General features: G+C 40.1%; 1 long non-coding RNA gene across 1 annotated transcript; it reads right to left on the bottom strand.

Annotated features, from left to right (window-relative positions):
- Positions 1-410: 410 nt before the first annotated feature.
- LOC125281067 (uncharacterized) lies at positions 411-27886 on the bottom strand. Its single transcript, XR_007188085.2, has 5 exons — positions 27704-27886; positions 25016-25054; positions 21282-21466; positions 10980-11140; positions 411-5159 (listed from the first exon to the last, which is right to left on the bottom strand). It is a non-coding gene; the product is annotated as an uncharacterized LOC125281067 (long non-coding RNA).

The following is a 27886-nucleotide window of genomic DNA, read 5'->3' as shown; positions in this document are numbered from 1 at the left end:
CTCAGGAAAGCACCATAATTTTGATTATACTTTTTATAAAGGATACTCCTAGGGCTAAGATCCAGGAGGGTCCCAGATAGGGAGCTTCTATGCCCTTTCCCGGGACAACCAGATGCATCACCCTCCCAGCACAGCAATAATGTGCTTACTAACCAGAAAAGTCCACTGTCTGGAGTTTTTATTGGGGTTTCATTACATGAGCATGATTGATTGAACTCAAATTTCCAGCCCTCCTCCATGCCACAGGTGTCAAGATAGCTCAAAGTCCAAACTCTCTAATCTTCTTTCTTCCTCCCTCCCTCTTTTCTCTTTCTTTCTTTCTTTCTTTCTTTCTTTCTTTCTTTCTTTCTTTCTTTCTTTCTTTCTTTCTTTCCATCCTTCCTTCCTTCTTTCCATCCTTCCTTCCAAGATTTTTGTTTATTTGTTTGAGAGAGAGAGAGAGAACACAGAGGGAGAGGGAGAAGCAGACTTCGCTGAGCAGAGAGTCTGATGCAGGGCTCGATCCCAGGACCCTGAGATCACGACCTGAGCCGAAGGCAGACACTTAACCAAGTGAGCCACCCAAGCACCCCATGGTTGGTCTTTCTTGTGCCAGCCCCCACACTAAAATCATCCAGGGGCCTACCTTGAGCCATTTCATTAGCATAAAAATGATATTCTTTATCACTTAGGATAGTCCAAGGATTAGAGTCTCCCTCCCAGGAACAAATGCCAATCAAATTCTTTATTCTACACCATTGCTCTATTCCATCCCACTCCCCAAATTTGTTCTGTTTTCTAGCACCTTCAGTTCTGTGAGGCGCACTGCCAACCACCCTTTAAGCCTGTCACAGCTGAAAACCCGGAGTTGTCCAAGTTTCCTGGATTCATCCTCTCCTCTCAACTTCTACTGCCACCATTACCACTGCCATTCAGAACTCAAACCCTCAGGAGCCTAAGTTGTTGTGAACTTCTTGACTGTTTTGTCTGCCCACTTTCATTTACTTCAATCCTTCTTGCACACAACTATCAGATCAATCTTCCTTAAACACCCAAGTAATTAGAGGTGATTTGTTCCTCTAAGTAGTTTGAATGAGAATCTGTTTTCTCTATGCTGCACTTCCTTGACTTTTGCTCAAAGTGGAGACCAAGAAAATCACCAGTGTGCCAAATAGTCTTGAGGAAAAGTACACAGTATGGTAACTGGAATGAGCACTGATTCTAGAGTCCAAAATATTTGGGTTTGAATCCAACTCAACTGCAGGCTACAGATGCCTACCATTGTAGAGGCACTGCACAGGGCAGAGATGTGAGGTGTGCAGTACATAGACACTTATACACAGAAAATCGAATCTGCAGCTAAATGGGTATTTTTCACACTCACCACACATTTCTCTAAACCCTTCCTTTTTAAGGCACTATGCTAATTTCCTATTGCTGCTGAAACAAATTACCATGAACAGGGGTTTGAACAATATGAGTTAATTTTATTATAGTTTTGGAAGTCAGAAGTCCGGAACGAGTTTCACCAGAATAAACGCAAGATGTTGGCAAGGCTGTGTTCATCCTGGACGCTCTGGGGTAGCACCTGTCTCCCTATCGTTTCCAGCTCAAGGCTACCTGCATTCCTTACATCCGTTCTCCATCTTCAAAGCCAGCTAAATCAGGCCAAGTCCTTCTCAGGCTACCATCTCCCTGCTTCTCTTTCCTCTGCCTGTTTCTTCCACCGTGAAGGACCCACGTGACTATACTGGGTCCACCTGAATATTCCGGGCTAATTCCCCATTTTAACATCAGCTAATTAACAACCTTAACATAGCCACACCCTTACTTTCCCTTTATCAAATAAGGCAACATATACAGAGATCCCTGAGATTGGGAAATGGGCATCTTTGGCAAAGGGAGGGCAAGTCTCATGCCAAGTTCAGGTGAAATATTACCTAGGAAGCTTATCCTCATGTCTCTCATTTGTATTGCTCTCTTTCCTCTAATTCAGTAGTTTTCAATTTTGTCACCTGTGACACTTCAAAAAATATTGATGTCTGGCTCCCATTCTTGAGACTGGGGGGTTAAATTGGTCCCAGGTGTGACCTGAGTGAAAGACATTTTTACAAAGCTCTCTCAGTGATTCTAATATGCAGCCAAGGTTGAGAACTACTGCCCCAGCAAATGTCTGTGTTTTCATCTTATCTGCCAATGTAGAGAGGAGGGATCAAAGGATAATTAAAAGGAAGACTGCAAAATGCCTGTATTCATACCTCTTGGCTCCACTCTTAACTAGCGGTCAAACCTTGAGCTCTTTAAGCAATCCCTTGGTGCCTCTGTTTTTCATTTGCAAACTGGGAGGGATAAAAAGGCCCCTCAGCTTTGTTGAGAAGGTTGAATGACAGACTGTACATAAACGTGTTTAGTGGGGCACATGCCTTATCTTTGAAACTCACCTAGAAGCTCTGCCTGGGCATGACCAACTGCTCTTTCTGTGGTTCTCAAAAAATACTTGTTATTTGATGGATAGAAAACAAGCAAGTGTGGCCAAACCACATGATTGCAGCTCTTTGAGCCATAAATCTTATTTTAGTTTATTTTTAGGATAGTTTTGTCATATCTTTACTCTCCAAATATCTTCAACCAGTGTAAGCTGAATGTACATTAGAATCTTTTTGGAAGCTTTTAAAAGTATCAGGGTCAGGGTCCAGCTCCCCCCTCCTCCCTGAGATATTAACTCAGCTGGAGCCCAGACATCAGTATCTTTTAACCCTTCAGGTAATTATAATACAGAGCAAGGGATTCCAATCTCAGACCTGGACTAGATGTCTACAACTGTTGCACTCTGAGTACATCTAACAAAGGTAATGACTTATCCCTGGGGATGCCATGGTGGGAAATGACTGGGAAAGAGTGTGGGAAATGACTGGGAAAGAGTGTAGTAAAAGGGAAGTAGGAAAGGGAAGGGATTTAAAAAGAGTAAGAGGAAGGGAAGAAGGAAGGGAGAGATGGAGAGGGAGAGAGAGACCAGAAACAGAGAAAGTAAGGAAAGAAAGATGGTCAAGTACACTTGAAAGTTATCTCTTGATGACTTGTTGGTACTCATGCTACGAATTAACTATGTTCTTCCACCCCAACTGGGCCTTCAGGAGAGATGGGTAACCATGTAAAGAATCTCATTAGAGTGGAGATTCTATGTCCTTCCCACAGAATGTACTCAAAATCTGTTTCAGCAAACCCGACCCCAACAGCTGCACAGATCTGTTCTGTGGCCACTGAGATAGGTAGTGCTGGCAGTTGTGTAAAAAAAGACTTAAGCTGAAAGTTTGGGGCTATTCCTTAAACAACCCCAGAGAAGAAATTCCTTGCTCATCCTGGGTAGTACACAGGTCACTATGAGGACGGCAAGGAACGTGAGTCAGAGGAGACAATTACTCAAGAAAGTTGCCCAATCTCCTAACATCCGGTGGTGCCAAGAGGCTCTCAGTAACCTCAAGGTGACTCCCAGGCAGGTGGCCAGAGCACAAAAAAGGTTCCTCACTCCTGCAAAAGGATCTGTAGCAAAAACCGTATCACAACTTGCATTGACATATCTATTATCATGTAGAAAATTCTTTCGCACTTATGATCTTATCTGATTTTCCCCCCCAGGGGGGAAAAACACCTTTGTAAGATACATGGGTTAAATATTATCCCCATACTGGAGATGAAGACTCAATTCTTGGGCAGTGAGTGACTGATAGAGATAACCCTCTCTTCTTTCTGGATGTATCCTTCCCTAAGGAAAGCATAATTAATCACGACATAGATGATTACAAATAAACTGTAAGTATTTAAAACCAACCAATTATCAAGGTGTTGAAAATCAGCACCAGTGGGGCACCAGTGAGGCTCCTCTCAGAAGGAAAGGTGAGCCCGGGGAGGTGTTTTGATATGAAATAACAGCAAGTTCCACTGGGAAATGGAAATTTAATATAAACAGTGTATTTTACCAGCAAAAGAAGATTATATATAACAGACCACTACACATATATTTCCAGAGTGATCATGAAACCTCATTTACCAAATGTTACTATGTTACAGGTCAGACATTTTACTGATACTAGTTACTGATTATTAAATATCTAAATAGAAGAATAAGACAAGATTCTTGACATGCATTAACAATCCAATCCTAACAACTGCCCTATTATATAGGTCATTATTACAAGATTATTCTCCATTCATGTACAAAGAGACTGAGGCCCATCAGGCCAGGGCCCCACAGCTGGCGGATGGCAGGGCCATGATTCAGACCCAGGTCGCTCTGACTCCCAGCTCATGCTTTTTCCGCTGCTCTATGCCATCTCCTCTAAGCCCATAATTAAGCAAAATAATATGCTCTTCACAAATGAAAAGATCTCATGCACGAAAGTGACGAGATGACTTTTGGTTGATGGGCTTCCAAATATGCGGCAGATCCTTTTTCTGGAAACCGCATTTGGCATAAGGGGGCCTAAAGTCCAGACAGTTTTCATGACGTAACTCAAGGTCTCCGTGAATGTTAGCCTTGAGTCTGAAATAGCTCTGAGCCCTCCCATCCTGGCATCTTCCCTGCAACGCCCCCTAGTCCCCCCAGCCAAGCTCAGACTGCCCACAGGACTTGCAGGTGGGTGAGCTGACAGTGCTGGTGGGGTTGGAAACCAGGTACACCCTGATCCCCTTCTTCATCCCAGTAACTATTTCCAATGCTCTCACTCTCTCTTGGAGCTTATTCTCGGCTCTGTAGGCCTTCATGTTTGTTTGTTTTGCTTTCAGGTTTAAAAAGGACTCTTAGCAGCAGTTCAAGACTTTCATAAAATTAATCCATGGTCGCTTAGAGCCATCCAGAGGGCTGCCGGAAAGGAATGACCCTCTGCGAGGCGGTGCCTGAGACTGGATTTTGAGTGTGATCTGGTTTTGCATAAAACTCGTCTTCATGGTGTTTCTCTATATCTCCATTCCCATCTACCTTGTCTTAATCAAAGAGCATTTCCCCCCAAGTCCTAAATTCAGCCATCTGTACACCCCACGGTTCTCACCGCACCGAACTGCCTTACCCGTGAGTCCCAGTGACTCTGTAGCTCTGGTTCCTCAGCTGGTCGCCATCTCCCTCAGTCTTCCTTGGCCCCAGGCCTTGTCTTCCTTGAGACCCTTTTCCTACCAGGGTTTAGTTTCTGTCAAAATGAAAGCAATAAAAAGTAGTGAGAGGGGGAATTGGAATAACAGTCTAAAGAAGTCAGTCTGGGTTTATTTACTTCCCCTTCCCTTACTCAGCTGACGAGGTCACCGGCGACTAGTCACCTACTTGTTGGAAACTCCTTTTGTCATATATAAAGCAGAGATCACAGTAATATGTGTCCTACTTATCTCACAGACCTATAGTAAGGATCAGAAGCAAGAGGAGACAAAAAAGAACCCAGGAAAATGTGAGGGAAGCATTACTGCCACTCCCATGACTGCAAACTGTCTCACGGAGCTCCCTTTGACAGAGGAGAGGCGGAATTGAAGGGAATTATCGTATGTTGTCATGCGATGGCATAAAGTGCAGAGAGTCAAGGGGGCCTGGAGGAGGGATCCTGGCTGATGTCTGGGATAGGGGATGCAGCCAAGCTCCAGGAAGAATCCACAGAGGAAGTCAGATTTAAGGTGGCCATGATGGCTGAATGGGCATTCTCTGAGAAAACAAAGGAACAAAGAGTATCTCAGGACCAAAGACCAGCACATATAAAGAGCTGCTTATGCTAACATAAATCCTGTCACCTAAGTGCCAGTGAAGGCACAATGGCTTTAAGCAGAGAGTGGAATAATAAGAAGCATGTTTAAGAAAGATTATTTTAGAGACAGTGGGGCAAGGAAAACAAGAGAAAAATTAGTTGTTGTTGTTATCATTATTAGTATTATAAAAGATTATCTCTCATGTGAGCCTGAATAGAGATTAAGTATGAGTTGAGTCAAGAGTTCAATTATCCTCCGCATGAAGGAAAGAGAGTGAACCCTGGGGCAAGACTGGGAAGGGGAAGAGACATTGGCCTTTGTTCCAAGGTAAGGTGATGCCCCAGAGTAGGATAAAGGCTCTCTTTCTAGGGAGTGGAGATTCCTACTGTCAGTAAGCTCGAGAAGGAGCTGATGCTGGAAAACAAACGGAGCCCAGGATGACAAAACTCATCTCTGAACCTGGACTCAAAGGTGTCTAGATAAGTTCAAAGACGTTCTTTTGCAGGACAAATGTCTTCTGACATAGAAAGATAGCCCTGGAGGCAGGCCAGGAGGCCCCTGAGAGGGACCCCAGGAGAATGCCCTTGGGTCTCTCATGCCTAAGTGTCTCCACATCAAATAGCAGTTGTATTTCCCCCTGATTTAAGAGCCTTCTCTTATCCCAGAGCCATTGGTCCTGTCATGAAAACTTAACTGGTCTCAGCTGTGCCGAAAGAAGAATGAAGCTGGCCCAGGCCGGAACCACAGTGATAGAGAAAAGCAGTGAGGATAATGGTCAATGTTTATTGAGGCAGGAATAGAGTTAGGAGTTTAGGCGGATTACTTTATTATCTAAACAACCTTGAGATTAGAGAACTGCAGTTAACCTCATTTTGCAGGTAAGAAATCTAAGGTTTAGAGTGGTTAGAGAATGTGCCCAAATCACACGGCTGATATGCAGCATTCTGTCTCCAAAGACAATTCTGCTTGCTGCCACCCTGGACTGTCTCTCCCAGCTTTGGTCCAAGAGAGCAACGGCCATAGCCATGCATGGAGTGGAAACAAAGGAGCCTGACAGTATCATGGGGAGCTGTCTGAGATGGAGCAGCCTTGGGGGGTCCACGGCTGAAAGATGCCAGTGCAGGCAACAATGCACAGTGACATTGGGACGGTGGGAGATGGGCCCTGGGGCTTCTCTGAGAGCCAGAAGAAAGGTCAGGAAACCTCAAAGTGAAGACTAAGCCCCCGTTCAGAGTGATGAGTGGCAACAAGCTGCTGGACTTCAGCCTACCCAATGTGGCCATCTTTATGCCTACCAGCTGGCGAGGCCTGAAGGACTTCCAGCTTGCCATCACATGGTCATGAGCATTGTTTTCACAGAGGAGAAAAGAGGAAAATATCAAGAAATTACAAAGTGGCCCATAATCAAATTTCAAACCTGAAAATTCCTGAGAAAAACTCAATTCTACATAGATTTAAACGAATGACACGCTGATAGCGTGCTGGTTTTAGAGCCCTCTGACTTAATCTGCTGTCCTATTATCAACTCCACTGTTACTAATGGATTTTCTTTGGAACTCAATACTAGCAGTGCAAGGAAGAAACTGGCCGCAGCACCAGAAGAATCTTTAAAGGCAAATAACATTAATATCTACCCACAGGGCCTCAAAGACATGTGGTTGCCTTCCAACCCAGTCCCCAGGAGGCTGTCTGGAGTCTTAGCTTCTCAAGGTGAAGCCTCTCCACTTCCATAACCTCCACAGAACGTTCCACAGTTCATAGATGACCCCCCCACAGGAACTATTCCAAATAAGGGAGCCGCATCCAAGATTCCTATCACTCAAAATGTAGAAATCGAAGTCATCATTATCAACAGCAGCAGCATCTGGAAGCTTGTTAGAAATGCAAGATCTCAGGCCCCACCAAAGACTTAAGAAATCCGAATCCTCGTTTAACAAGACCCCCAGGCGATTTGTGTGCATGTTACATTAAGAAGCATAGCTTCAGATTGCCTGAGATCTCTAAATATCAGGTACCACACGGGATGTAATATCTGTATTACAACATTAACTTGAGTATGGGTTTGTTCTGCTCAAATAATTAATAAATCCACTGACTACTGACATCTCAACATGTGTCCCTTGCTCTTGCTCGGCTAAGCACTGTTGGTGATACAAAAAAAAAGTCAAGATATGATGCCTGTCGACAGCAAGCCTATAGTTCTGTTGGAGAAAAAAAATAAATATGCTCAGAATGACCCTGTCACTGCTCTGCATAAAATAACCAGGATTTGCCGATGCCAACGGGATGAAGTCCCGTTCTACTGCCGCAGAACATCAGAAGCCTTTCAAGAGCCTGGAGCACACCTTCCTCCCCGATCTTATCCATGGCCACTGCCTTTCCCTCAGTGCTTTGCCACAGCCATACTGACCCTGACGGTCCTAGGATGTGCAGACCTTGCTCCCATCTCCATGCGTTGCCCTTGCAGCATGACCCTGCCCCTTCCGGCCCTTCCCGTCCTTATGATCCCTCCATTGGATTCTGTAGGCGTACCAAAGAAAGCTTTCCTTTGGCTTCAAATTTGAGGGAATTGTTGCCCTTTTCACACATTCCCATTGCAAGTTCTGTTTTTGACTGTCTTCTAGGTATAAGGTCTGGTCAAAAGAAGTAAAAATGGTCTATGAAACAGCTATAAATCAGTAATGCAGTCCATCACATTGCTCTCCACCTCAAACACACCTAGAGCCCAGTCCCAGGACAAAAGTGCCCTGATCCTTCTCCCCGACTTCCCTGCAGATGATCTGACCTACTGGCTAGTCCTGAGGGAGCCAGAGGCTCCGTCCTCCTGGGATACCCCTCCACACCTCCTGCATTTGGGACACTCCTGCTCATCCTTTACATCTCGTCTCAAATACAACATTACCTAGGAAGCTTCCCCTGCTTCCTGGAAGTATGTTGGTCCTTCTCATCCCAGTTCCAACATCACTTTGTATCTGAGAAATTATCTGGTTGATTGTGTATCTTTGCTTGCCTGTCTCTCCCACCTGACTCAGTTTTTCTAGGACAGAGACTTATCTCCTAAGGCACGAATAGGACTGCTCGCGTATTCTTAGGGTTCTGCATATCTGGCAGAAAATAGAACAGTGTTTCCTAACCCCTGCTAATTAATCATCAGAATCAACCACATGTCACTTGAAAATCCATATTCCTGTGCTTCATCCCAAAAGATCCTGCTTCTATAAGCCTAATACTGCATTCGGGTATCTCTATTTTTCAAATGCTCTCCAGATAATTCTGATCTGCAACCAAGATTTAGAAACACTGCAGGAGACCCTTACTAAAGTTTGTTAGTGATGGAATTATCCATCCTCTACACCTGGGCATAAACCACTGCTTTTCTAGATAAACCTGAGGTACCTTGATTGGATTGCCCTGGTCCTTTCTGGCTAGATGCACACCTTATACCTATCCACATCCTGATATCAATGCACTGATAGTAAGAAGTATATGTACTTATGGGCTCAGTTGTTGTGTGTGGTTCTCTATGTATAATAGGAGGCAGAGAAGAATATGATGGGTGTGTAATTGCAGTAGAATAATGGCAGAGACCTTTCAGGCACACCTCCTCTTCCCTGTCCAATATTCCCAAGATATCATGCCCATACCTCTACAACATCATCCCTTAACTTTCCTGGGGTGAGAATATCTGTGCTTAAACTACACTGCCCCTGCCAGACTCCCTGAAGGAAGGGCTATTCTCTTTGGTGCCATGATCTCGACTCAGATCCCAGTGCCTGCCACATAATAAGTGCCCAATAAAGGTTTGATGACTCCTTAACTCCACTCAGACCAAATGTCTGAATGAATAAATGAGTGAATGAGAGGCATTGGATAGATGCAAAGGAGGAAGAAAAACATTCCTACAGGAGTGGGGATTCAGAATCAAGGTGTTCACAGGTCTAAGAAGAGAATGAGATTGGTACATGCATAAGACAACTAGATATGAGTTTTTGAAGATAGCTCCTCCACTTTGGAGAAAGTTGGAGACCTTTGTGGTTCCTTTCCATGGGATTCTAAGAGTGGACTGCTGTACTGTGCAGGAGGGAGCTGTCCTGAGAGTCAAGTAGAGTTATTCCTAACTCTGTCATTGAATTTCTATGTTTCTATCAACAAAGGGAAGAAAGAAAATGAAAGGGAATATTTACTTAGTATATATTTTGTGCCTGGTGCTTTGCACTATCTCCCCGGATAGCAGTGGTAGCTTCTTATGCTATTACTGTCACCTTTCTGCTGATGGAGAGAAAGTAAAAGAGTTTAAATGACTCTGACAACTTGTTCTTTTCCCTGCATACTTCGCTGCTTCCATTCACTTAAGCTATCTGGGCCTCCATTTCCATAACTTGAAAATGAATGGATTGTGTTAGATTACATCTCAAGTCTTTTTGGTTCTAAAATCAATGGGTTTACCTTTGCTGTGGGGTTTCTCAACCTTGAGGCAACTTCCTTTGAAGCCTATTACTTAGTACCACACTACGCACCTTTCAGTGATTGCTTGCTAAATGAAAGAATTGAGTTTAATCAACTGGGCAGCTCTGGGACATAAAGACAGTATAACATTTTGTTCTAGTTAAAAAAGGTTTGCTCACCATCCCTGAACAAACCTTGCATATTCTTGTTTCTTCACTTTTGCCCATAATTTGCTCTCCACTTACCAAAATTCTACTCTGTCTTCAAAGTCTAACCTGATTCCCCTCTTGCACGAAGGCTTCTCTGGCTGCCAATGAACCAGGCAACATGGAAAGGAGGATGGGATTATTGCAGTTGATTTACCGATGGAGTCAGTCACATCTAAACCTTGGGCTGCTCCATAATTAGGGAATGGATGATGGGAGGCAACCTCAGGGTCCAATATATTTCCTCAAGGGGATTTAAAGAAGAGTCCAAAATTGCTCTCCCTAGAATCTCTGGGCTTTAAAGGACCCCAGTATCACCTTAGAAATAAAATGACTGTGGGGCGCCTGGGTGGCACAGCGGTTAAGCGTCTGCCTTTGGCTCAGGGCGTGATCCTGGCGTTCCGGGATCGAGCCCCACATCAGGCTCCTCTGCTATGAGCCTGCTTCTTCCTCTCCCACTCCCCCTGCTTGTGTTCCCTCTCTCGCTGGCTGTCTCTGTCTCTGTCAAATAAATAAATAAAATCTTTAAAAAAAAAAAAAGAAATAAAATGACTGTATCTAGTTAAAAAATCTCCATCACCTCTAGCTTTTACACACTTTTCACTACCAACCTCTGCCATCACATACCATTAAATCCGCACGCACCCAGCTCCCTCACATGGAAGATGTCCCTCTGCCTGGAGTACTGGTGGAAAATCACTGAAGAGGACTGACTTTATGCATTACATCTCTGCCCGAGGACATCCTGAAGAGATCAGGTCACTCTCCATGCAAGCAGAATCACCTGTCTGATGGAAACATTTCTTCTTTGGAATATGCTTTTGCTCATCCTCAGTAAAACAAGATGGAATTAGCATTACATAGCCACAACCAACAAAACTGAAGTGCTTACTCCCAAGAATACACGCATATTATGATCTCCGACATGCAACACAGATGACTAGGGGATATGTTAAATATTCTGGCTCACCGCGCTATATGAATCATAGTGAATGACTGCTCCTGGGAGCTTTAAAATCAGACAATAATTTTTTGTCCTTTGAAGGTTATCATTTAACATTTGCTCACTTTTGTGTCCCTGACGTACGGCATAGTGACAAAACGAGTCATTCGGTAAATATTTGTTGACTAAATCCTACAATCAATGGATTCATCTCTATTTCTTCTACTTTTCTTTCCCCTAATATGACTCTGAAAATGTGTCATCAATATAATAAACACATTAATTTAACACTGGAAAACCTGAGTCACATAATGGAAGAAACCTGTGTCCCCAGGGCTTTGCTAATGTTTCTGGAGTTATACTTGTAATTCATCTGTTTTTACATGCCTCTCTCCTCCACTGGACATGTGTTTTTTAAGGGAGGTGACTGTCTTACTCATCTCTGTATCATCCACATTTATTACAGTGCTCAGCTCATAATAAGTTTAGTAGTTGTTTATTAAATGAGTGAGTAAATATATTTCTAAAATGATTGCTGTGCCTACATTGACTTCCTGGCCCCTCCTTGTCCCTATCCTAGTTTTTTTTTAGAATTCTCAGCTACTTCTCTGTTGTATTTAGACAAGCAGCTTGTGGGAAAATTAAAAGTAAATCCTTCTTACAAAAAGTAGAAACTCCTGATAGAAATAATTTTTAAATGTCTTTTAAATCACAAAATCGTAATGCTTGAAGGAACATCAGAAATCTTTCAAACATAAATAATATATTGAAACCTACCTAGCAATAAAGTGAAATTGGTATATCTGTTTTATAAGACTATGTATGCTATATAAAAAACGAATACTTAGAAAAAACATGAACAACAATACATAGGAGAAATTAAAACACAAGGGATAAGCATATAGAAAATCTTTCCCACAGATATTGGTAGGGAGTGTGGGGGGTCTAAGAGCTATCATGCTCTACTCATAGGAATACAGACTGGTGCTACCACTCTGAAGAGCCAACTGGCATTACTGGCTTTATATGCACATAACCCAAGATCCTGAGTGAATACCCCAAAGAAATTCTCACATAACATCGGAGCAACTCAGAGAATTTGACAAGGAGTCAGAGGCAATCTGAGCATCCATCAATTGGAGAATGATAGATAAAATATGATGCACACATCCCAGGAAATTTAGTATGGCAGTACAAGCTACAAATCAGATTTTCACATAGCAACAGTACTTATTGAGACACAAGACCATTTATGTAAATGAATAATACATATACACAAAGCAAAAGATATTTTGCAATAACATATACAACCCAAAACAAAACAACCCACTTTAAATACATGATGATGGTAATCTATAATGGGAAGGGGTTAGGAATATAGGACAACTGGGAATAAATAATTTCAAAATAAGAGGGAGGCCATATGGCCCACAGATGAAAATGTTCCATGAACTAAGCAATCTGATCAACTCAAGCCCAGTACTGGAGGTCCCAAGGAAAAAATTATATGAAAAGAAAAAAAAATGTTAAAACTTGCTAGTAATAAAATTAATGTAAATTAAAACCATACACTTACCAAAATAATAAAAGATGTATTTTACTTGAATCAATAACCCCATTTTTGTCATTTACCCAGGATAAATAAATAATGATCAGCACTGCTATTTAACTTTAATTCCATAGGTATAATCCAATATAGTTAAGCAAAAGAAAAAAATTAAAGGTGTAAAAATTTTTAAAAAGTACTATTTATTATTTTACTGTATATTTGAAAAACCAAAGAGAATCAACTGAAAAAGATTTTTAAAATTTTTTGTAGGTTTTTTTTTTTTGTAATTTTTTATATTACAAAGAATAAGCAGATTTGCTAAGACAGGGCACACATTTCAAACTTTCAAATTAGTAGCCCTTCAGATAGGATCAAAACTAGTTTGTAGGTGTAAAGAAAAAAGACTCCAACCACAATGGAACAACAACAAAAACAAATTTACCATTAGTGTTTAAGATCTAGAGAATGAAAATATAGAGGTCACATTTAGGCAAACAGGCTTGAGCAACAGAATGCAGAAAGGGCCACAGTGACCACCTGACTGAACACACACAGGCCTATGGGGAGACCCACCTCGAAATATCCACAGGCCCTAACTAACCAATGGGCTACTTACAACTAGGCACAGTTCCCCCAAAAGGGAAGATTCCATATGTCCCCATACCTCCTCATCTTCCCCCTTTAAAAACAGCCCCCACCCACCTCGTCATGGCAGGCAGCCTCTCCACTGCTGTCCTGTCCACTGCTCCCTTGGGGTGTATTCAATAAACTTTTACCCCCTCTGTTCTTGCCTTGGGTGAATTCTTTCACCGCCCATGCCACAGCTTCTACCCAATTGTCACCCCACACTTGGGGGCCCCCATCCAATCAAGAGACACCCCATTTAGGCACCATAGAAAACTGTAAGATTCTTCTGAGAGACAAAATGAAGACTTAACCAAATGACAAGGCATACCATAATTGTGAATAGAAAGAATAGATGTCAATTCTTTCAAACTCACTCTATAAATGTAGTGTCATTTTACTAAATATACCAACAGGTTTATTTGGGAAACAAAGAGCAAATTCCAAAGCCAATACAAAAGAATAAATAAGGATATCCAGGGCAATTCTAAAAAAGAAGAATATTGAAAAGGGACAACCTTTAATAGATGTTAACATATTGTACAAAGCCAAATAATTTGCAAAGTATATCAAAGGTAGATGAATAGAAAGACCCAGGAAACAGAAAACAACTCAAAAAATGGTCCCAGATGTACACAGGGATTAAGTATAGGATAAAGGTGGCATTTCAAATCAGTGAGGAATAGAAGGATTATTCAATAAATGGTACAAAATAACTAGACGGCCACTGAAAGAGAAGTCCAGTTGGATCAATAATTTAAAAATTAAACCATAAAAGTGCAAGAAAACATTATAGTGATTTTTGATACATAATCTCTAAGTGGCAAAGGTCTTCGTAAACATGACATAAAAACCAGAAGTAATGAAACAAAAAAAAAGTGAAAAATTGACAATAAAAAATTGGAGCATAGCAAAATTCATAGTAACCAAAGTCAAAATTCTCAAGGGCAAAATGAGAAAGAGATTTGCAATTTATATCTTAGAAAACAAGATATATCTTGTTTATACATATCTCCCTGATATATAAAAAACTTCCATAAACATTAAGAAAAAGATCAACAATCCAACAGAAAAATTAAAGGGGTATTTTGAGAAAAAATAATAGCCCTTAAACATATATAACTATGATCAAACTTTTTAGAAGATAAATGAAAATAAAAATTACGGTAAGATACCCCCCCCCAACATATTAGGAAACACTTTAAACATCTATTAATACACGGGTTGTCAAGAAGGTAGGGAAACAGCCATTTTCCTGCACTGCTGGTAAGAATGTAAATTGGCAGCACCTCTAGGGAAAACAATTCATCAGCAGCTATCAAAATTACAATTGCAAATATTTTTGACACAGAAATACCACATCTACATATTCCTTCTACAAAAACACTTGCACAAGTATATTCACTGCTACCCTATTTGTAAGAGCAAAGATTGCAAACTATTGTTTCCAACCCGCCACTGAAACTGTTTTCCTTTATTGCCTTGGGCATAGTAACAATGCTGAGTTTCAAGTTAGTCTCTGAATTCCTGGGACCCCTGTGGATCTGTGTTTATTTCCTTTTGTTTCTGTTAATTTTTCTTCAGGTTGTCACGACTCCCTACTGTGCCTATTGTTTGGTTGGCTGGTTTTGGTGGCTGGGACTTTCTATTTGTAAAATTGTTTCTAAAAATAATGTGAAGTCGACAGTGGCTACATTCCACAGAGATGCACCTTTCCTTCCGCCCAGAGCTATTAGCAATCTTGAATCCTCTCAATCCAATTTCAGGAATTAAGAGGTGGTGATCAGTGCCTGTGAGGGCTTGCCACTTGGGATTCATTTAATTTTGGGGTTTATTCCCTTGGAGCCCCAGCCCAAAGTTGAGGGGTCACCTTGGAGTGTCCATAACTCCTTGTGGTCCCATGAGGTTGTCACAAAGTCCTCAGCATTCTCCTCGCCCAGGTCTAAAATACCCTCAGAGGCTGGGCTCACAGTCCTGGGTTTCCACTCCCCTCAGCTCCTAACCAAATAATTCCTTCTCTCTGTTTAACCCTCTACCACCTTCAGGTAGATATGTTTGTATATATCTAGCTTTTCTGGTTGTCCTCATGGGACTTAGCCCAGATTATCTTGTGTGATGACCAGGAACAAAATTCCGAAAAACCCTACATGTTCATTAATCAATAAATTATGATCCATTTATTCAACAGAATAAATTATTGTGTATTTATGGTTAAATAACAAAAACGTTAAGGGGCGCCTGGGTGGCACAGCGGTTAAGCGGCTGCCTTCGGCTCAGGGCGTGATCCCAGCGTTATGGGATCGAGCCCCACATCAGGTTCCTCTGCTATGAGCCTGCTTCTTCCTCTCCCACTCCCCCTGCTTGTGTTCCCTCTCTCGCTGGCTGTCTCTATCTCTGTCGAATAAATAAATAAAATCTTAAAAAAAAAAAATAACAAAAACGTTAAATAAATAATGGTACATTTATATAATAGAATGCTATTTGGCTACAGAGAAGCTATTTTTTAGGTGCTGATATACACCAATCTTTAAAATATATTGTTTAGTGAAAAAGCAGTGTACAGAACAGTGGACACTGTATGCTATCATTTGGGCATAAAATATCTCTAGAAGTATTCAAAATAATTTAATACTTGGACCATTTGGAGCTTAGAAAAGTGAATAGCCAAGGCATGGAAGAGAGAAGAAAATTCTTCAGTTTTTATCATTTTGTATATTTGAAATTTGAAACCAGTAATATATTATTTGTTCAATATAAAAGCAGATAAGATAAACATTAAATGATTAAAAAAATGGGTAAAGCTATGTGTGTGAACCTATTTGTTGCTGCAATATTTATCAGAGCAAAAAATTAAAAGTGACCCAAATGTTCAACTGTAAGGAAACAGTTAATTATATCAAGTGTCACTGATGGCATATTCTGCAATGATATGAAGAATAAATATGGAAGTTATGTAGAAACATGGATATGCTACTTTTCTATTACTGTGTAATAAATTAATACAAACTTATTGGCATAAAACATCATTTGTTCTCTCATAGTTGTGTAGACCAGAAGTCTCACGTGGTAAAGCTGGGTTCTCTGCTCAGGGCTTCACAAGGTTGAAATCAAATTGTCAGGTGAGCTGAGTTCTCATCTTAGAATTCTGCCTCCCTCATGGAAAATGCATATTATTAAAGAAAGAAAATAGCAATGACTACTAAACATATGCAAAGATATTCAATCTTATGAGTAAGAGAAATTACACCAAAGTACCCTTTCCATCAGTCAGACAGAAAAGGTTTCAAAAATTTGCTAACACACTGGATTGGCAAACGTGTATAGAGACAGATGCTTTCCTACATCATTCTAACTTGTATTAAAATACTGCATATAGCAATATACATAAACTATGATAACAACCAGGTAAAAGGAGGTGCTTGTGTGTGTGTGTGTGTGTGTGTGTGTGTGTGTGAAAGAGAATAAAAGAGACGGTACAAAAATGTTAATAATCACGCGAAAGAATTTGCGTGACTTAATTTTTTGTTAATTTTGAGATTTCTAAGTAAGGTTACTATTTTCTACTATCATTAAAATTGTATTTACAGAGGAAGAACAGTAAATTTTTCTGTTCACTACTGCACACACAAAAAAGAGTAGATTAATTCCAGTGTTCAGATCATTGTTATTTGTTGGTATTGCTGAGATCAGGACACAGTTTCACAACCCCAGGTCCTTTATATGCCATGCTGTCCAGTCTCTTGCTGGAAACTCCAGGCGTATGAGAGTATGACAATTATGGAATGCCTTGTTAACTCCTGTGTGCTCACTACTCGCTAGGTACATTTATGTGTAGTTAACCTTTACAACAATCCTATATGATACATTTTATTTCATAGTCTCACGGGTTTTTAATCCCAGCTCTGATCCAGAAAAACTGCGGGACTTGGCAAGGATTTCACCCCTCCTCACTCAATTTCCTGTTTCGTAAGATGGAATAAGAGTCCTAAGAGTTTTGCAGAAAATGAGCCAGATACCTTTGATACCCTGCCTATATCCTCCAGCACTTAACCACACCCGTACATGCTTAGTCATCTTCCAACTGCCAGCACCACTGATTCGTTGCCTGAGGTTTTCCTCTGACCAGGAAACCCCTTCTATTCATAAGTGGGAAAGTCTGGAAGTTCTGGAGGAATTAATGCCTTCTACCTTCCTCCAACAGCCCTTAATCAATGAATAACTGGGAAGTGCACAGAAAGTCACTGAGCTACCTCAGCCCCTGGGCAAAATGACTGATATGCTTGTTCTATTCAATTTCCCATTGTTCCCCAGCAGTATTAATTTCCATTTATCCTCAGAGTAATTCCCTTGACAATATACACTTTTTGTAGTCAGAACATTTAACATGAGATCTACTCTTTCAATGAATTTTTTGAGGGTACAGTACAGTATTGTTAACTATAGACATGATGTTGTATAGCAGATCTCTAGAATTTATTCATCATGTATAACAGAAACTTTATACCCATTGAACAACTTATTTCCCCCTTCCCTAAACCCTTAGCAATCATCACTCTACTCTTTGCTTCCATGGGCTTGGCTATTTTAGATATCTCATGTAAGTAGAATTATGAAGTATTTATTCTTCTATGGGTGGCTCATTTCACTTAGCATACAATCCTCTAGGTCCATCTGTGTTGTTCCATATTGCAAGATTTTCTTATTTTTTAAGGCTGAATAATATATTGTATATATACCATTTATTCTTTACCCATTCATATGTCAATAGACATTTGGGTTGTTTCCACATCTTGACTATTGTGACTAGTGCTACAGGGAACATGACTTTAATCAAGGTGTTGGTCAGGGCTGTGGTCTCATCTGAAGACTTGGCTAGGAGAGGATCAATTCCATACACACAGGCTTGTTAGAAAAATTCAGTTTTCCAGCAGTTATTGGACTGAGGGCCTGTTTCCAGCTGGCTGTTGGCTAAAAGTGTTTTTTGGTTCCTAATATGGCAGCATGCAAATTGAGAAGGCAATAGAGAGAATCTGCTAGCAAGATGGAAGTCATAATTTTATGTAACCCAATTACAGAAGTGACATCCCATCATCTTGCCCTTATTCTAATGGTTAGAAGCAAGTCAAAGGATGAGCCCACATTCAATGGGAAGGGATCGAATGAGGGTGTGACTGCCAGGAGGCAGGGACCTTTGGAAGTCATATTGCAATATACCTGTTATGCTAGTCAATTTTAGATCATTCTGATAGGAAAGAGCCAAGGTCTTTCAGAAAAAAAGTCCTTTTTCATTTCTTTGAGGTACTCTTGGAATCTTAACAGGAGATTTCCTTCATGAAATTAGCTTTTCCTTAAGCAAATATATTCTAAGAATGTAAGATGGCTCTAAAACTTTCTGGGTAACAATAAGAAGACAAGAAGGAAATCGAAGTTATTCATGACTAGTTGAATTGCAGAAAACTGGGAGAGTATATTCAATAATTGTGGACCAATCTGGATAATGGATATTGACAAACTTAAATCAACACATATGCATTGAACATACTCTTTTGTAAATAGTAGGGACTGAATACTTATTTGGAAAGAAATCAAATAGAATTAGATTTAAATGTATAGATTTCAATTATCTTTCCTGATATTGTTCATGCATTAACTTTTACCAGGAGACATTCTGCTTCTCCTTACAAATGTAATGAAGAAGAACTTGTTCCTTAAACAGAAATAAAACTGACTATAAAACTGGGAGTCCATGCTATTATTACTCACTCCTGACAGAGCTGTGCTTATAAATTCAAAGGGCTTCCTTCTCTCTAATCTGAGGGGATGTTCCAGTCCACCAAATGAAAAATAAAGCTACCTTCAACAGCAGCCAAGGAGTTAAGAAGCTGGGTATGAAATTGTGTCTCCCTCATTACCTGCAATGCATGGCTGAGATCATTCGCAGTAATGCTTGGAAATCCTCTACCAAAACAATCACAAGGTGGGTTGGGAGTTTATGCCTTTTGACCAGGTCTACAACCCACATCTGCCACAGAGAATTTTAATTGATATTATTCTAGAGAAGAGTTCCTATGCCAGTAGTAAATCAGAAAAAAAAAAAATTCAACATTGCATTATTCATCATTCTAGCATAAATGAACATAGAATGGATTTGGAGTAGAAAACTACTTTTCAGCAGGGAGAGTGTTTCTACATAATCAGACTATCAACCACAAGGATTAAGGTTTGGGTCCCATATTACAAAAATATATCTGACAAATGAATAAAAATGTTATTTTTTAAGTCACCTTTTCCATAGTACAAATAAGGCAACTGTTTTTCTTTGTACTGTCTATGATTCGAAAGCACTGCTTTCATTTTTATAACATTAGAATATTAATTATTAAGCCACTGTGTGTGTGTGTATATATATATATATATATATATATGTGTGTATATATATATATATATATGTGTGTGTATATATATATATATATATATATATATATATATATATATATAAAGAGAGAGGGAGAGAGAGAGAGAGAGAGAGATTGAGAGGGAGAGAGGGAGAAAGGAAAATCTTCCTGGAAGTTGGAACTAGTTCCCTTATACATTATATGTCTTTGTGATCTGCTTCCTACTTTGTCTTTGTTTTTATTGTGTCTTTCCAGGCAAAGTGGAGAACTGTAATTGACTCTGAGTCAAGAATGTAATTATTCAGATATGTAGGATTTTCTTTTCTTCTTAGAATTTACCAGAGAAGTTCCTTTTGCCAATTAAGGTAAGAAGCCATTTACATTTTTCAAAAACGTAAGAGTAAAGGGAAGGGGATTTGACATTTATTGAGCATCTCCTATGTGTCAACCATTTTTTGATGTACATACTTTCACTGATCGATCAGTTCTACAAATAAGTACTGTTGTCCCAATATGATAAATGAGAACACAGAAACTAAGAAAACATGGAAAGAAAGGTAACATTTGTTGAGCAAGTGAATACTAGCATGAGGTACACTTCATGTTTATACATTCATTTACATTTTACATATGCATTACCATGTTACAGTTTTAAAAAAACTTGGGCTCAGAGTTGTTCAATAATTTATACAATATCATACACTTAGTAAGCAGCTAAGTTGAGCTAGAATCTGAGTGGATCTGATTCAATGTATTTTTCCCAATTACATCAAAATCCTTCAGCATAAAATTCTTTAAAAGCTGCTAGCAGAAGCACTGAAGAATTTAGATGGCTTCCAGCTCATGAGAGGAAGGTAGCTATTTATAAAACTGTTGTGTTCCCCAGCAGGGAAAGGCATCTGGGAACATTTCCAGAATTGAATTCATCTATAATTAAATAAATTAAATTAATAAGAGTAAATATTAGAGGCATCTTTCTTGGCTCAACTGTATGCTCCAGTACAGTTCACCAAATCTACTCTATTATCATTTCTTTTCCTTCTTTTTTCTTCCTACTAAAATTGTTGAACATTATTGCTTCATTATAATTTGTTTTCTAACTCATCCATCTCCTGTTCTAGAGTAGGAGCTCCTTGGGGGCAGATACCGTGATATATCCGAGGCATCTAATAACTGGCACTTAGCAGATGCTGAATAAAAGTTAAGGGAATGAATGACTGAATAAACAAATGAATTCATTAATAAACAGACATGAAACAACAGGGTACAAAGCCAAACTTATTACCTAGCTCTAGCAAACTTTGGAATAGTCTAGAATATGGCACTCACACTGAAGGTGATGTAATGCCTTCAGGCTGCCTTGAGTTGTACATTTAGCTTGGCAAGTACAGGACTCAGCTTAGTTGAGTGGTACCCACCTCTGTCCCACCACCATTCAAGAAGCTCCAATCTTGATCTGCAGTCACTGAGAGACTCTGACTCTGTGATTCTCTAGGGCATACTTTCCCCCACTTCTTCTTCATTCCTCTGTTCCAAATATACGTGTTGCTTTGACGTTTGCAAAAATGTTAAATGTAGGCTTTCCTTCTGCTCAGAAGAATGCCTACAGATAATATGCAGAGGTTAAGAGCGTGAGTTTCAGGTCAGACTAAATAGCTTCAAGCCTAACTATCATTTATTTATTAGCACGTGACCTTCAAAAAACAGTATGTCTAAGTTTCAGCTTCTCGTGCATAGATGGGAATAATATAAGTACTTACCTCAGAGGATTACTGTAGAAATTACATGAGATGATGGACCAAATGCAGTGAGCATGGCTCCTAACACTTATTATTTTAATAGTAGAATTCAAGTAAGAAATTTTTTATTTGGCTGTCTGGTTTATAAGTACTTATGGATTGAAACCAAGAGAAAAGAGAAATCCCCTTTATCCTCCTAAAAAAGCATTGAGTAGTCTGGTTGCAAGGACAGGAATATCCATGGTTTGGCCCAGCTTTAGATCTTGTGCCCATCTTGGCAATGAGAGTGAGTGCTTTGGTTGCTGACCTGGGTATTGGGGCCTCCTCTGGGGTCTGGCATGGTTGAGGGGTGGGAGGGGGAGTGCTGTCTTACCCAAACCACATGGAATGAGTGAGAGAGGAGGCAATCACTAAAGGAAAATCAGAGCAGAAAGAGCTGCTCTGAAATCCCTACAGGACTAAACCAACCAGGGATAACCAATGTAGGATGATCTTACTAACCAAGAGAAATGAAAGCATCTTCACATGCCTGCTTTCTCCCAATGAAAGGCATAACTTCCCAAATTCAAGCTAGTCACTTACCCCAATAGGAAGTAGGCAAATAAAAGGACAGAATTGTGCAAATGAAAGAATCGATTTTCCTCTGTGTACGTCTGTCCTTGTTATAGCTTAACACGACCACATGTAGTCCCTTGTCTCAGGAAAGAATAAGTTAGAGTAACAAAATTCAGACATAAATTGCCAATACTTCCTAATGTAGCTTTTTGTTCCAGAAACTTTTGTAAAAGTCATATTGACACCAAGTTCCAAATAGTACTTACATCAGGCCATTTTGTCCTAGAGTCATTTACCTCTGGGTGGTGGTAGTGGTGATTGGTGGTGTGTGTATGTGTGCATGTGTGTGTTTCAGTGGTGGTGGTGTATGTGTGTATGTTTGAGTGTACCTGTATTTGTGTTTCCTTTATTCTCTTCCCTCACATTTCTCCTCATGAGAAATTTCTCCTCTCAATGGTCATCTTACCACTCAAGCCATCAAACATGGAGGAATGAACACAATACCTAAACAATGGGACTTTCATCAGATATACAAGCAATTTTTTAATATTTTCGCATGAAAAGAAAAACAAGCAAATGTAGAGGGTAATTATGGAGGTCACAGAAAGTTTCTTTTTTCCTTTTGTTTTTATTTTTATTTTATTTTATTTTATTTTATTTAAAGATTTTATTTATTTATTCGACAGAGATAGAGACAGCCAGCGAGATAGGGAACACAAGCAGGGGGAGTGGGAGAGGAAGAAGCAGGCTCACAGCAGAAGAGCCTGATGTGGGGCTCGATCCCAGATCGCCGGGATCACGCCCTGAGCCGAAGGCAGAGGCTTAACCGCTGTGCCACCCAGGTGCCCCTCCTTTTGTTTTTAAATGAAATGTACATTTTCAAATTGAAAGAAAATTCTGAGAAAATATTGGGATGGCCATTAAAAAAGGATATGAAATATGAAAAGCTCAAGTAATAAATAATGAACACAAATAAATGGCCTGCCAGTTCGTCAACTTCCAGGCCAAGCATTATATTCCAGGATTTGAAGGGAATGAGAAGACCATAGAAACCGATACTGAGCCACACAGACAAAGAAATCTCACTGCATTCTATCGTGTTCTTAAAACACGGATAGTTGTGTGGGTAGGGCATCAGATAAGTACAACTGAAACATCATTTTATGTAGTACGACCAACTCTGCCGAAGTACATCACACAAGAAGTGAAGACCTGGAACCAATTAGAGATGTTCCCAGTTCTGGGTTGGGCCTGTTTTCCCTGGAGGTTCTGTAAGCCTACAGCCAACATCACTTCCAAGATGTATCAAATAGAACAATGGTATCACTCAATGAAAATATCACTGGATAGTGTAGACTACCTTGGGAAAAGCATCTTATGAAAACATACCTCAATCATTTAACTTGACAGGCCACCTGCATTATTAAAAGTGTATCTGTATCTTTCAACAAATCTTGACTCATATTGGTAGCATCCTTCCTAGTTCCAAAAGAGAATACTATCACCATGTGCTTACTATAACAGAAAGGCTCTTAACGTTGTATTACAAGTGGCCTTCTTCCTTAAAATCCAGCCTTATTCCTTTCTTAAAGTCTCGGTATAATATAATGTAATAGAAATATAATCTATTATGTATATTATATATAAACACAATGTAATATGTTTATATTTATATTATTATTTAGATTATATTTACTATTATTTATATATTTATTTACATATAATATTTATACTTGTATTTATAATTTATGAAATATATAATGTAATATAACAATGTAATCTATATTACTCACCTAATATATAGTTATGATACATTAAAATATATATTAAATATTATATTATTATCTATATATACATGCTTAATTATACCATTATAGGATAGAAATAGAGTTGAAAAAGAATTCTCACTGAGATTTAATTCAGGGTCGGGGATTAGACTTTGCAGTCTTAATAATTCCCCATTCACCAGTATCCCATTTACAAAGCCTATTCCTTGTGAATCTACCTCGATTAGATTCTCTGAAGAGACTTCCATGTCCATACTCTTTACCACCAGAAAGACAGAACTATTTTTAAAAATGCCACCAGTATTTTGTGCAATGAGGTTGCGTGCCAGTGAACATACGATCAGATCATCGCTGTCTCGTGCCTGCCATCTTGAACAAACTCTCGTGGTTATACTTGTCACACTGCATGTAGTTTGTTTGATGCCAGTCTGCACAGTGGGACTCTGCCTTACTGGGCAAAAAGCCATGTTATACTCATTTTTGTATCCAATGGCAGATAACTGCCTGAACCAGGCACCTTCACCAAGCCAGTGCGCTAATCTCTCAGCTGCTAGGAGTCTTGGCTGCTGGTGGCCCACAGCAATCCTCCTCCAGAGAATTCTCTTTGACCACCAGGAGCCCAGAAATGCCCACGAGGAGAGCTCTCATCAAATGACTGGATGACTGAAGGGTACACAGGCTCAGCCTCTCGACTCCAGGTGGGACCAGTGTGTGGTCTTCACGCTCTGCAGCTCCCCTCAGCTGAATTCACATCTCTGCTTAGCTTCTTCCCCGGCCCAGATATGTTTCCTTCATTTCCTTATAGGTTTCTCCTGGAAACACTCCATCAGCTAATCACTCACACACAAACCCCCACGTCGGGCTGTGCTTTTAGGGAATCTGACCTAAGACACCTCTAAGTGCATTGATTGCTGGGACAAATGGTCTGTTTTTCCTATTAAACTCTGAGATCCACAAGAAGAGAAAAGATGACTTATTCATCTCTTCATATCCAGTACCTAATTCAGTGCCTGACAGTAAACATTCAAAAAAAAAGTTTGTAAATTTGAATTAATATGTGAGTATATTTACCTCATTCCTTATTCTCTTCTTAGACTGAATAGATAAATCCTAGGAAAAGCAAGACATGGGTTTAAGGATTATCATTGCCATTATCATTTCAAACCAACCTTTCTCTAAGACCGAATGAATATGAATTGTGGGGAGAAGTAGTAAACTCTAAGTAAGGGGGGTAAAGACACCCCTCCCCCCAATTCTATCCTACAGTAATGTAGGTAATGAAACAGTGGTACCTCGTCAATTGAATAGATTCGTTATCAGTAGCTAATGGCCATATATCAAACAGGACTTTCTTTTGTTTTCTTTTTTAGCTTCCCCTGAAAATATTTTTTCCATTCCTTACTTTTATCTTTCTCCCATATTAAATCAGCATTACGTGGGTAAATATCTAAGCCAACTCTAGGAAATAAAGATTTTCTCAGTTGTGTTTTCTCGGTCGCAACACAGTATAACAGCAGAGATTAGAACAAATATGGGGCTCTGGTCTCTACTGTAGCCCTTGGAAATAATCCTATTTCTCCTCACTACGGAAGACAGATTAGACTCCACCAAATGAATTAAGGTCATCCAGAGGACAAGAACACCAACATTAATCAGAAGCATGTACCTATATCTAAATTAATCCGAAGGCACAAGTTTCTCCATCAGTGCGGCTGCTCAGGCCTACGTCTTACTAATAAAATAGGATCTCTGCGGGCAGAAAATAGAACGATACTTTCAACGTTCTAATTATAATTCCTGTTACTAACAGACTGCCTCAAAGTTTGGCCAAGAAAGCATAAAAATAATTGAGTCTTCACAAATACATTTTGTTTTGAGGTAGACATAGCTTTCCGATGAGAAAAGGCTCATTAGGTTTCTATTACTCAAACTTGCGTCAAATAGACAAGATCTGATTCTTAACACAATGACAAAAAAATTACTCAAATACCATCTCTAAGCAGATTCACTGTTTGGGAACCCTGGTATTTGGTCAGCTCTTCTGGAAACCTCCAGCCATCAACTGTATTGCAATTACAGAGCTGCGGACAAAACAAATGAGATGAGGTGGTGCAGGGGAGGCATGAGAGAGGCCCGGGAATTCTAAAGAAAACTGGCCTTTAATATTGAACCGGCTGCCATTTCACCCAAGTGTGGGGCTGGAGACATTGTGTTATCTCATCTATTCTTTACTATAACCCTGGATTTTTATCTTCATTTTACAAGTGATAACAGTTGGCTTTCCAGATACCAGATAGCTTTTACAAGTCACATGGCTACTAAGTAGCACAGAATTCAAACCAGGGACTATCTGTTCCACAGCCCATCATCTTTTGACTTCAACACTCTTTATCAGGTTAGCTAGTATTCACTAAGGATTTATTTTTCACTGAGCTCTTAAATATCGGCATCTCTGTGACTCAGGGGAAAAAAAAGACACTTCCGTGGACACTCTCTTTCTTTATGACACCAGCATTTACAAGCCTGTTACCCTTTTGATATATTACTTACTAGCTAACAACTAATACATGGTTTGTTCTAAGAAGCAATTCTCTACCCGAAGGGTGGATGCCATCTTCCTTAAAGTTATCAAAATGAGTTAGTAAAATGCAGTGGATGCTTTGAGGGCATGTTTTAGCTTTGGAATCTGTCAGCAAATGAAGACAAATGAAGGCGATCCCAGGTACCCTCAATTTTGTGGACAAAGCCCACAGCAGACACAGGCATGTTCATGACTCCATGGCTTCCAAAGCCAAGGGGAAGTTCAGAAATGATGCCCAGTCTCCTGAGTCAGAAAGTGAGTGTGGCCGGGTTCCATCTGGAGGAAGGTGGGGAGAAAAATGGGCTGCCATCCTCTCTTCTCTTTGTGACGTGGTATATGAAGTATCTACTGTGAGTGCAGGATGTGAGACAAAGATGGGGAGACAGAAACTAGTAGAGGTTAAATGGGTTTGGATTCTCCGTCTTGGGGAATGGGAGAAAGGACCAAAAGGTGATAGGGTGACTAGAATGCAGGCTTCATGAGGTCAAGGAATTTTTCTCCCTTGTATCTCCTTGGTGTTTGCACATAGTACGTGCTCAATAAATATTTGTGGCATGAGCAACCTTGGAAGAAATTCTTGACTTGGTTTTATAAATGGCAGTATCCACAATATCATTTTGGAAATAAATAAAATTCTATTTGCAGTATTTCAATGAAATTGGCAACATCTCATGCCATATCATCTCTCTACCACTCAAGTTCCTCTTAATGCCAACCGAAGAGTCTTCATGCCATTGAGGCCTGGACAAAATGAGTATCAAGGGTGAATTAGAGGTGTAAAGATTAGCCTGATGATTACCAGTACAAGATGGTTACAGGTTACCTTCCCAGGCTTTGCCTTGGTGATGATGAAAGGACTTATGACTGCTACGAAATGAGTGTATATAGATGAGTCTGACGTCCTTTGGGAACACAGCTCGCCACTTGGCAGGTGCTGGCCTGACTCTTACTTTTCTTCTCTAAGGGCCAGAGTTTCTCAGATGCTGCATCTGACCTATTCCCTTTCCCCTTTTCCCAGAGTTTTCTTGGTGCTCTCTCTGTGTTTTCTCCTTTTCTTTGCGGTGTTTCTAGCAAGGCTCCAGAGAGTTGTCCCATCTTCTCTCCGACAGCTGCCCCTCGGTTTTAGGACACTGCTTTGCTGGAGATTCTTAACTGCTGTAGGATGCTATAGTACTTACTTGCTAGAGATGTTGCACTGTGATGATTTTAGGGCTTGAGATCTACCTTATCCTTGGCCCTCCATCTCATCAACTTTTCATGACCTCCACTCCCTTAAGGCACCAGCTCCTGTGTGTTCAGCTCTTGCTTCTACCAGTGAAAGTAGGAAGAAGGGGAAACAGCAATGTGGTGTATTAGCCAAG

This window comes from Ursus arctos, unplaced genomic scaffold (assembly GCF_023065955.2).
Source record: "Ursus arctos isolate Adak ecotype North America unplaced genomic scaffold, UrsArc2.0 scaffold_6, whole genome shotgun sequence".
Classification (NCBI taxonomy): Eukaryota; Metazoa; Chordata; class Mammalia; order Carnivora; family Ursidae; genus Ursus; species Ursus arctos.
Note: the sequence above shows the minus strand (reverse complement) of the source record. Positions and strands in the feature narration are given on the sequence as shown.